The sequence below is a fragment of the Bubalus bubalis genome, chromosome 17, assembly GCF_019923935.1.
Source record: "Bubalus bubalis isolate 160015118507 breed Murrah chromosome 17, NDDB_SH_1, whole genome shotgun sequence".
NCBI classification, from domain to species: domain Eukaryota; kingdom Metazoa; phylum Chordata; class Mammalia; order Artiodactyla; family Bovidae; genus Bubalus; species Bubalus bubalis.
Genome location: NC_059173.1, coordinates 53606003 through 53617680, shown reverse-complemented (window position 1 = coordinate 53617680; position 11678 = coordinate 53606003). Strand labels below are relative to the sequence as shown.

Genomic DNA, 11678 nt, shown 5'->3' with positions numbered 1-11678 from the left:
AACCTGATAGCTTAAAAACAACAGAAATGTATTCTCTCACTATTCCAGAGGCCAGAGGTCTGCATTCAGTTTCCTGGGCTGAGATCAAGGTGTCGGCAGCGACCAGTTCCCCCCAGGAGGCTCTGAGTGGGCATTTGTTACTTGTCTCTAATTTCTGATGACTGCTCAAAGCAGCCATGTGACCTGCTTTCTCTATGTCAGATCTCCCTTTGCCTGTCTCTTATGAGGACACTGTGATGGAATTTAGGGCCTACTGAGGTAATCTGAGATAATCATCCCTCTTAAGATCCTTAACTTAATCATATCTGCAAAGTTTTTGCCAAGTAAGCTAACATTTGGGCTTCCCAGGTGGCAAAGTGCTAAAGAATCTGCCTGCCAATGTAAGATATGCAAGAGACGTGGGTTTGATCACTGGGTGGGGAAGATCCCCTGGAGAAGGAAATGGCACCCCACTCCAGTATTCTTGCCTGGAAAATCCCATGGATGGAGGAGCCTGGCGGGCTACAGCCCATGGGGTCACAAAAGAGTCAGACACAACTGAGTATGCACACACAGAATCAGAGGTAACATATGCAAGTTCTAGGCATTAGGTCCTGATGTCTTTGGGGCCATTCTTTGGTCTACTGTACCACCTCTCAAGTTTTTCAGATCATTTGTAATTATTGAGTGGCCCTCGAAAGCTCTTCCATGGACTTCCTGCCAACTAAAGACTCTCGGGCCTGGTAGCCTACAGACAGATGTGTGTGTGTGTGTGATTCTGTGATAAAATTTCCTGCCAAGGAGGGGCATTTTTTTGCACAGACATTGCTTCCAATTGCCTTTGTGTGACAGCAATAATAAAACTGGGTCAGTTTTATTTTTGGCAGACCACCCCCTCCCCACTTGGTACATCTCTGCTCTGGCAAGTTCTTAGTAAAGGAGCCAGTTCCTACTTTCCTGATCACACTAGACTTAGAGGGGTGAGAAGATCTGCTCACAGAGCTGAGACCAGCACTTGGCTCCTCACTCACAGATCGGGGCTAAGGTCTTGCCCCTTAGGTCCCTCCTCAAGCCCCACGACTGGCTTCCACTTACTGAGCCATGCACGCTCCAGAGGTCCAGCCTGACCCTGATGCTCCTTTTCTGAGCTATCATATTCTGCTTTTCCTTAGGGACTTTTCTCTTTCTCAGTCTAGGTTGCAGAGTGGGGGGTTCTTTCTCTAGCTTTCCTATTTCTTGGGGCAGGTGGGGCATCTGGTCCAAGGACCCTTAGGATGCTCGCCAAGGGAAAAGAAACAGGCACAGAGATGTAGCAAAGACTCCAGGCATCTTATATATTCACATGGCCGAGAGTCATAATTCATAATTCCATGTTGCCTCTCTTAAACTGTGTGGGAAGTCCCTCTGGGGTGTGCTTGGATATCCTTCTCACTTTATGTGACCAGATTTAGCTCCCCAGGTCGGATTAGGCTGGAGGCTGCCTGACCTGCTCAGACGGATGGGCTGGCTGGTCCTCCTAACCCTCCTCCCTCACCTTTCTAGGTGGGGACTCCTGGGCTAGCCCTGGGACGGCTCTTGGGAACCGCTTTGCACAGGCTGTGTGTTCCTCTCCTGACGTCCACTCCCTTGTCACCCCTGAAATCATATGCACAGAGTCAGGCAGAGGGCACTCTCCCTTGCTATTTGGTTTATATCCCGAGCCCCAAAGTAGCTGTTGGTCAGTTTGAGTAAAACGGACTCACTTTCCCAGGCTAGAGACAGTGCTCTGTGGGCTCCCCTCCCCCACTCCTGGGCCACTCCTAGGGTGGGGGTAGCTCTCAGGAGGGAACACCTGCAGGCTGTCTTCCCTCTAAGATGTGAGCGATTCCAAAAAGAAATAACCCTATTTACTGCCCCGCTGAAAGCTCCATGCTGTAGCCCCTGAGGCCCCATTAATATTGAAGACCCACCGACATCTCTCTTTGGAGAGTGGGGAGTGGAGCACACACTCCTTGCAGCCCATCTTTCCTTACCAATTTCCAGCTCCCTCCTCCCTCCTGTGATGATCTTGCAGACTCTGGTCCAAATAAGCCTCGTTTGCCTTTCTCCTCTAGAGAAGTCTGGCCCGTCCTATACTGGCGCTTACAGCTCCTTTAGCATTTCCTCATTTAGCCCTCTGGGAAGACCCCGACCCCTGGAAGGCCTCTTCTCTTCTGTGGCCTGCTTTCTCTGCTCTGCTGTGCTTGCTCGTTGCTCATCACTGCCCAGTCCTTGGGAGAAGGCAATGGCACCCCACTCCAGTACTGTTGCCTGGAGAATCCCATGGATGGAGGAGCCTGGTAGGCTGCAGTCCATGGGGTCACAAAGAGTCAGACACGACTGAGCGACTTCACTTTCACTTTTCACTTTCATGCATTGGAGAAGGAAATGGCAACCCACTCCAGTGTTCTCGCCTGGAGAATCCCATGGACAGAAGAGCCTGGTGGGCTGCAGTCCATGGGGTCGCACAGAGTCGGACACAACTGAAGCGACTTAGCAGCAGTAGCAGCAGCAGCCCAGTCCTTAAGGCTGATTTGATGTTGGTTGAATGTTATAATCCTTTTCTGCCACTTTAAGCCCATAGACCCTTCCCCTCGGATACAGTCTGGCCCCACTGGGAGAGCCTGGCTTGCTTTGCAGGCATCTACATCATTTATGTCAGAGGTCCCCAACCTCTGGGATCTAGTGCCTGATGATCTGAGGTGGAGCTGATGTAATAACAGAAACAAAAATGTCATGTGCTTGAATCATCCCCCAAACTACCCCCAACCCCAAGGTCCCTGGAGAACTTGTCTTCTATGAAACTGGTCCCTGGTGCCAAAAAGTTTGGGGACCACAGCTTTACGTCCCCTCCCTCCTTCCAAAGGTTCCCTGGAGTTTCTCCTCACACCAAGCTCCTGTCCTTCCCAGCTGGGCCTCTGGTTCACAGCTCCCCATGGAGCAGAGTGGAAGCGTCCAGATCCCCCAACTCAGGTTCTTGTGGGTGGGGGGCCCTGTCTTGTGTTACTTCCTCTGTTTTCTTCTCTCTCTGCGCCTCCCTCCCTCTTGCTCTCAAAGGAGCGGTCTTTGACAATTGCATCTTTAAAAAAGAAAATACTTCAAAATACGGAGACTATAAAAGACGTAATGCCCACCGAGGGACCAGGAGGTAATTTCCTCACATGCGCTTTTCTGACAATTTTGGCAAAGCTGCTTCCCAACATCTGCATTAAATATTTCCCACCACAGGTGTGTGTTTCATGTGATCTTGGAGTAAATAACACAGAATTGTAACCACCAGGTGGCCTGGGACTGGCCAGGACATCTCCCTGCATTTACTTCTTGGGGTTAAGGAGGCCTGGGGCTGGGGCTGCACGGGGAAAGAGTTGCTCATGTTCAGGGGCATGGAGAAGGCAGCCTGGGCTCAGGCTTTCAAAAGAGACGACCCTGGTTCTTAAATAGAAGCACAGCCCTGAATATCAACTTGCTGTTAATTTAGCCACCACGCTCTCATTCTTCCGCTCTGCAGATGAGAAAAAACGAGGCAGTGAGTAGTCAAAGATTATATCCCAAATTCGTCCTCTGTCCCCTCATCTTCGAGACAAGGAGGGTGGACTAACGCTTTTCCTCGTTCTCAAATGGTCTGATTCTATAAAATCACTCCTTCCAAATTTATACACCCTTGCTGATGAGTGCGGCTGCCTCTCTAATTTTCGAGGGATATGAAGGGTTTTCTAGCAATCTTGCAGGCTGAGCTGAATGCCTCTTTGTGCTTTCCATTGTGGGCTCAAAGAAAATCTTTGGAATCGTAGCAGAAGAAGAAAAAAAAAACCTATCTGAAAAAAAGTCTCAGAAAAAGAAAAGTGCCTTCACGGTAGCCTCTGTTCCACAAAAGGAAAAGAGAGCTTGATATTTTCCCGAGTGAATGAGCAGGTACGGCAATTGTAAGAGGTAATGGCAAGGTTTCCCAAGAGCACTGGGATAAGGATAGGATCATGACCGAACTTCTCAGTGAGCTTTTGAAGGGGCAATGTGCAGACTGGAATCTGGGATGCCATTGCATTTCTCGGGTGAGGAACAAAAAGGCCGTTTCAGTGTGTCTCCCATTCCGCCTCCTTCAGTGGCCTGTGGGTCTGCGCGCGTGTGTGTACATGTATGTCTCTGCCCTTCCACAAATGAAGTGAAAGTGAAGCCGCTCAGTCGCCTCTGACTCTGTGTGACCTCATGGACTGTAGCCTGCCAGGCTACTCTGTCCATGGGATTCTCCCGGCCAGAATACTGGAGTGGGTTGCCATGCCCCCCAACAGGCGATCTTCCTGACCCAGGGGTCAAATCCAGTCTCCTGCACTGCAGGCAGATTCTTTATTGACTGAGCCACCAGGGAAACCCTATCATTCCATATATGTACATATATATCCATCCATCCCTCGGCCTGTCTATCCACCTGCCTCTCTTTCCCTTGGTCTCACCTGCTCGCTCTGTCTCTCCTCATTTTTGTCTCGTCAGGCTGAAATTACTTGTCTTCTCAGTAAGGATGAATAATGAACTAGTGTTTTCCCACCCGCGGTATGTCAATCTTTATCCTGAGTGGACTGTTCAGATAGTTTTCATTGAATTAAAATTCCAAGTCCGTCCTGGAAGTTGAAGCATGCATCTATAATGCTTCCTAAGGGTTTTCAGAAATTCCACGACAGGTGATCACAGCTGCTGATGGTGGGGCCCTCTTCTCTGAAGAGTCCCCGAGGCCTTTTAGTATGATCATCAAGGAGGTGCCCCCAGGCGCCTGTTGGCAGTAAGGGTCCACATCTTCCCATTCAAATTCTCTTTGTCTCTGGAGGTGTGGATGGAATTTAGAGGCTGCAGAATCCCATGGTGAACCTGTTAATGCCATTTCTTCCTTAAGGAGCTTGAGGTCTTTGAAAGAAGACTCTTGCATTTCCTGAGAACAAACAGAGTCATGAAACACACAAAAAGAATTTTTGAAGAGCAAGTCATGTCTTCTGGCTCCCAAGCCTGGCTCATTTGACTTGCTGGAAGGTAGTGACGATAGCTGGAGTTGATCCGGAGCCTAGACACTGTGGCAAATGTTGTGCATGCATAACACACTTAATTCCCACAATAACCCAATGGGGCAGATACTATTTATAGCTCTACTTTGCAGGAAGGGGGTTAATGAGGACACTGATATCTTTTTGATGGTGAGGCACACATTCTGCTCAGGGATTAAATAGACAAGGGAATCCAGAAAGCGTATTTCTGTCCTACCCACATTTTAAATTCCCTACTGGCAAGTAAAAATAATTCAAAAAATAGGGCAATAAGGATAAATAGGGCAGGGGAAAAAAAATGGAGCAACGATGGCTGGATTGCTGGTCTGGAGGTGAGTGGAGATGATTCCATTCCAGGGTGGAGGTGAGTAGAGATGATTGACATCGTCTTGAGATGCATCCCCAGCCGCTGGCTGCTCTTAGGAACATTAGTAAGACAGATGGGTCATGGCCATTCTCAGCCTCATGGGGTTGATGGTGTCTTTTCCCTATCTCCAGTCACCCTCTCCCCTCCGGGAATGCAGACTTGCTGGATGCAATAGAATCTGGGTTTCCCTCTATGCCTGACATGTTTTCTCTTTACAAGTTTCCTGGCTCCTGAGGGGTGGAGGGGGCAGAAGAAAAAGCTCGGAGGACCTTTCCCACGCCTCTGACTGGTGTCTGCTGGCAGGTACAGGGTTGAGGAGGGCTAGGGCACCGAACCCAAGTCGCTGCCTCTGCGAGGCTGATGGGATCCCCCTCACATTCCATCGAGAAGCGGCTAGTCGCCAGCCTTCTGGACAGCACCGTGAACCGCCTGTGCTTTCCAACGGGCTAAACTTGGCTTCTGTTTTTAAGCCTTTAAACCAGAGCGTGGAGAAAGAAGGTCCCTCCAGTGCACAATGTTGACAGCTTATCTAAATTTAGAGGCCACGCGGGGTGTGATTTTTGCATATGTCCCTTCCTGATGCCAGTTGGCACTGCAGAGCTCAGCACAAGCCCTGAGCATTTCCGTGCTGCTCCCTCCCCGCCACACACACACCCTGTGCGTTCCAGATGGGGTGCTCCAAGCAGGTGACTAAGCAGAGAGAGCAAAAGCCCTTTCCAGGTTGCTTTGAAAATGGCTCCTTTCAAATTGCCGTTAAGATCCGGGTGCAGCTCCCTCTCCGGAATCTATGGGGAAATGCCATGTACCCAGCACAGGGTACTGAGGCACAACAGTTCCCGTGTCGGCCAACTCTGCCCTCTGCCAAGCCTGTTTAGAGTCTGAACCTTCACTGCCAGAGCCTCTCATGCGCCTCAAATTCCAAGAGGAAAACATTTGCTAGACCTGACAGGCTGTAGCCACTAGATGGCGCTAAAGGTCCGTGGAACATTTTCGGGTAGGCCCTTAAATCTGTAATTCCACCCTTAGCTGAAGAATCCTTGTAGAAGAGAGAGACCTTGATCATAAATCCCACACGCAATAACAGGTTCATAATGCATCCTAGTGACTACATGTTGTATTTTTTTCTCCCTGAGAAATAAAATTTCTCTTTCAATGGAGAAGGATGTTCCTTAACATCTAACATGTGCTAATGTTAAATCTCTTTCTTAGGAAGCCTGCAAAACTAAGCCTTTAATGTGTGCTGACCAAGACATCTGGGCAATGTCTGTGGCAAGATGCCGATTGATAGCTTGAGGGACTGAGAACACATAAGCCATAGTCTCGGCAGCCTGGATAGGGAAGGTTATTTTTCCCCTAAAAAATGAACATTTGACTTGTCAAAACCGTTTTCTCATTGATCCACTGAGACAGAATCTGCAGGTTAAAGAGGCAAGTTTACAGAAAAGCTCCTTCATTTTTGGAAGGGAAGTTAAGGGAAAAGCGAGACTAATTTCTTCCATTTAAAAAGTATTTACCTGAGAATGAATTTAAGAATAAAATACTGGTGGGATAGAAATATATTTCTTTTTTGCCTTGACTCTTCCCAGCCTATAGCTTTCCATGTTACCTGGGTTAGAGGAGTGGCAGAACTTAAAAAAAAAGCCAAATGAGAGAATCAACAGCAGAATCCATCTGAAACACAGCACAATATATTCATTGACATCTCAGTTTATTCTTAATATCGGTCCTTTCTGGAAGCAGTGCCACACAACAAAAAGGGCTGAAATTTCCTGGTTACGATGCACCTTCTGGTACCTTATTGGTCGAGTCTTTATGTGTTGATTATTTATCACGTGCACAATGTGAGATGAGGTAAAAAACCAAAACCGAAACCAAAAAATCCACACACTTCAAACTAACTTTGGTGTTGTGTTGCAATTCCTTTGAAATTTCTACCTGTTACAGAGTCCCAGTTAATTCTCTAGATTGAGTTCTTGGACCTGGACTAGGGTAGGTGGTCTTGGATCTCTCTCCTCGCGTGCCTTGCGCCTGGCATCTCAATCTACTTGCTCTGTTAAAGAAGGGCACACAGATCTGGCTCAGGGCCCGGCATGGAGAGAACATGTTAAGTCCTACATTTTGTATGTCTCACATCCAAAATCTGCTTCTGGACCGACCCCTGCAGAGTCAGAAACTTACCGAGAGACCTTGGGAGCTTATGGTTGGAAAAAGAAAGATAAAATCATTGAATTTCCATGACAAAAATGGGGACAATCTGCTGCCTGTCAGAGAAATCAACCAAGGTTCTCAAAGTTCAATGTAAGCACAGTTATTATTTTTATTGAAGTATAGTTGATTTACAGTATTGTATCAGTTTCTGCTGTACAGTAAAGCGATTCGGTTATACATGTATATTCTTCTTCACGTTCTTTTCCATGTGGTTTTCTTGTGGTTTATTACAGGGTATTGGGTATGGTTCCCTGTGTTACACAGTAGGAGCTTATTGTCTAAAAATATGGATCAATGCTTCACGAATTTGTGTGTCATTCTTGTGTAGGGACCATGTTAAGCTTCTCTGTATTATTGCAATTTTAGTGTATGTGCCGGAGAAGGCAATGGCACCCCACTCCAGTACTCCTGCCTGGAAAATCCCATGGATGGAGGAGCCTGGTAGGCTGCAGTCCATGAGGTCGCTGAGGGTCGGACACGACTGAGCGACTTCACTTTCACTTTTCACTTTCATGCATTGGAGAAGGAAATGGCAACCTACTCCAGTGTTCTTGCCTGGAGAATCCCAGGGACGGGGGAGCCTGGTGGGCTGCCGTCTATGGGGTCACACAGAGTCGGACACGACTGAAGTGACTAAGCAGCAGCAGCAGTATATGTGCTGCCAAAGCAAGCACTGGAACAATTATTTTTAACAGATTTTTTTTTGTTTGTTTGTTTTTTTACTATGTATCATAAATAAGAGGTATTTTCTCAGTCAATATTTTTCTTCGCCAGAGTTTGATGGTGTTTTCCTGGTTTCCATAATGCTAATTAGCCATCCCATATTTAGTGCAGGTCCATGTGTTGTTGTTATTCAGTAGCTCAGTCGTGTCTGACTCTTTGCGACCCCATGGACTGCAGCACGCCAGGCTTCCCTGTCCATCACCAACTCCCGGAGCTTGCTCAAACTCATGTCCATTGAGTCAGTGATGCCATCCAACTATGTCATCCTCTGTCGTCCCTTTCTCCTCCTGCCTTCAATCCTTCCCAGCATCAGGGTCTTTTCCAATAAGTTGGCTCTTTGCATCAGGTGGCCAAAGTATTGGAGCTTCAGCTTCAGCACCAGTCCCTCCAATGTATATTCAGGGTTGATTTGCTTTAGGATTTCTTTCAGGATTGACTGGTTTGATCTCCTTGCAGTTCAGGGGACTCTCAAGAGTCTTCTCCAACACCAAAGTTCAAAAGCATCAATTATTTGGCACTCAGCTTTCTCTGTGGTACAACTCTCACATCCATACATGACTCCTGGAAAAAGCATAGCTTTGACTAGATGGACCTTTGTCAGCAAAGTAACGTCTCTGCTTTTTAATATGTTGTCTAGGTGGGCCATAGCTTTTCTTCCAAGGAGCAAGCGTCTTTTAATTTCATGGCTGAAGTCACCATTTGCAGTGATTTTGGAGCCCAAGAAAATAAAGTCTGTCACTGTTTCCCCATCTATTTGCCATGAAGTGATGGGACCGGATGACATGATCTTTTTTTTGAATGTTGAGTTTTAAGCCAGCTTTTTCACTCTCCTCTTTCATTTTCATGAAGAGGCTCTTTAGTTCCTCTTTGCTTTCTATCATAAGGGTGGTGTCATCTGTATATCTGAGGTTATTGATATTTCTCCTGGTAATTTTGATTCCAGCTTGTGCTTCCTCCAGCCTGGCATTTCACATGATGTACTCTGTACGTAAGTTAAACAAGCGGGGTGACAATATACAGCCTTGACGTACTCCTTTCCCAATTTGGAACCAGTCCATTGTTCCATGTCTGGTTCTAACCATTGCTTTTTGACCTGCCTACAGGTTTTGCGGGAAGCAGGTAAGGTGGTCTGGTATTCCCATCTCTAAAATTTTCCACATTTTGTTGTGATCCACACAGTCAAAGTCTTTGGTGTAGTCAATGAAGCAGATGTTTTTCTGGAATTCTTTTGCTTTTTGTATGATCCAACAGATGGTGGCAATTTGATCTCTGGTTCCTCTGCCTTTTCTAAATCCAGCTTGAACATCTGGAAGTTCTCAATTCATGTACTGTTGAAGCCTGGCTTGGAAAATTTTGAGCAGTGCTTTGCTGGCATGTGAAATGAGAGCAATTGTGTGGTAGTTTGAACATTCTTGTGCACTGTCTTTCTTTGGGATTGGAATGAAAACTGACCTTTTCCAGTCCTGTGGCCACTGCTGAGTTTTCCAAATATGCTGACATAATGAGTGTGGCACTTTCAAAGCATCGTCTTTCAGGATTTGGAATAGCTCAGCTGGAATTCCATCACCTCCACTAGCTTTGTTCGTAGTGATACTTCCTAAGGCCCACTTGACTTCGCATTCCAGCCAGCTCTAGGTGAATGATCACACCATTGTGGTTACTGGGACATGAAGATCTTTTTTGTATAGTTCTTCTGTGTATTCTTGCCACCTCTTCTTAATATCTTCTGCTTCTGTTAGGTCCATATTATTTGTGTTCTTTATTGTGCCCATCTTTGCATGAAATGTTCCCTTAGCATCTCTGATTTTCTTGAAGAGATCTCTAGTCCTTCCCATTCTATTGTTTTCCTCTATTTCTTTGCATTGTTCACTTAGGAAGGGGATGTCCACAGCACATGTTCATTTTGACTCTGAGAGAAACAAAGTGGAAACTCTTAATGAGGTGAGGGAAGTGTTTCTTCTCCCACTGATGCATTTTGTGGTCAAACTTCATTTTCAGAAATAGAACAATACAGGACTTCCCTGGTAGGGTCCAGTGGTTAAGACTCCACTTCCACCGCAAGGGGAATAGGTTTGATCCTGGGTCCGGGAACTAAGATCCTGCATGCCACATGGTGTTACCAAACAAAAACATTTAAAAGAAATAGAACAATATAAGGAAGCAGATGGGTATGTTCTAGGCTTTGGGTTTCTCTCTGGTACTCTAGAAGACTTCTTACCTCCCTCCCCGTCCTTCCATCCCCTTCTCTTCCCTGCCCTTCTTCTCCAAAGAGGTTTTTTTCTTTCCCTTCCAAGATAAGGTAAATCACTGTCCTGACCTTCAAATGAGGAACAGTTCTGTCTCCTTGGGCTGCATCCATACCCATTCAGTGATGTGGAACTGCAGGGCAAGCCTGGGGGACGTACCATGTGCCTCCTAACAGCTGAGCCCTGGAAGCTGGGACGCAAACACAGCAGAACGAGAACTCCTTCCTCCTCCCCAGCTGCTGACGCCAGACACCCAACGGGGAGGGGGCGGAGCTGGCTCCTGGCTCCTCCTCCCGCCAGAGAACCAGTGGGGGAGGGGAGCGGAGCTGGCTCCTGGCTCCTCCTCCCACCAGAGACCCAGTGGGGAGGGGGCGGAGCTGACTCCTGGCTCCTCCTCCCGCCAGAGACCCAGTGGGGGAGAGGGCGGAGCTGGCTCCTGGCTCCTCCTCCCGCCAGAGACCCAGTGGGGGTGGGGCGGAGCTGGCTCCTCCTCCCACCGGAGACCAGCGGGGAGGGGGCGGAGCTGGCTCCTGGCTCCTTCTCCTGCCAGAGACCCAGTGGGGAGGGGGCGGAGATGGCTTCTGGTTCTTCCTCCCGCCAAAGCTCACTTCCCTTCGACCTTCAGACCTTCTGATGGCTGTCACACTCAGGAAGCAAGCTTAATGCAGGACAGATGGCACTTAAGCCACTCTTTCTTCTGAGAGTTACTTATTCTGGTCAGAAGGCAAGGACAGAGGGAAGGCTTTTCTGCTGGTCCCCGGAGTCCCCTTCTGCTCTGGGGCAGCACCTCCCCTATTCCACAGGGGTTTGGTGAAGGTGCACAGGATTTGCAGCAGTGTAGCTATCTCAGAAGATAGGCTGTATAGATATTCTCATCCCAACCCGTTACAAAACTCTTGCTCCTCTCTACCCTCTTTTCACATCCTTATAGTAACCAGGGGTCAGGAGTTGTAGAAGAGGTGCAGGGGACATCTCTGTGAATTTGCTGAGAGAGGTCTGTCCCAAGCATCTTCATATCAGGTACCTTTTTTTTTTTGGCATCTCAGTTGAAATGGAGGCAGAAGGAGTCTTATTCTACTATCTCATTTCTCAGGGACTGAATGAGATTCT

The 11678-nt window shown here is 47.6% G+C and overlaps 1 pseudogene; it reads right to left on the bottom strand.

Annotated features, from left to right (window-relative positions):
* Nucleotides 1-7879: 7879 nt before the first annotated feature.
* LOC112580046 lies at nucleotides 7880-7992 on the bottom strand (annotated as a pseudogene).
* Between the last annotated feature and the right edge of the window lie 3686 nt (nucleotides 7993-11678).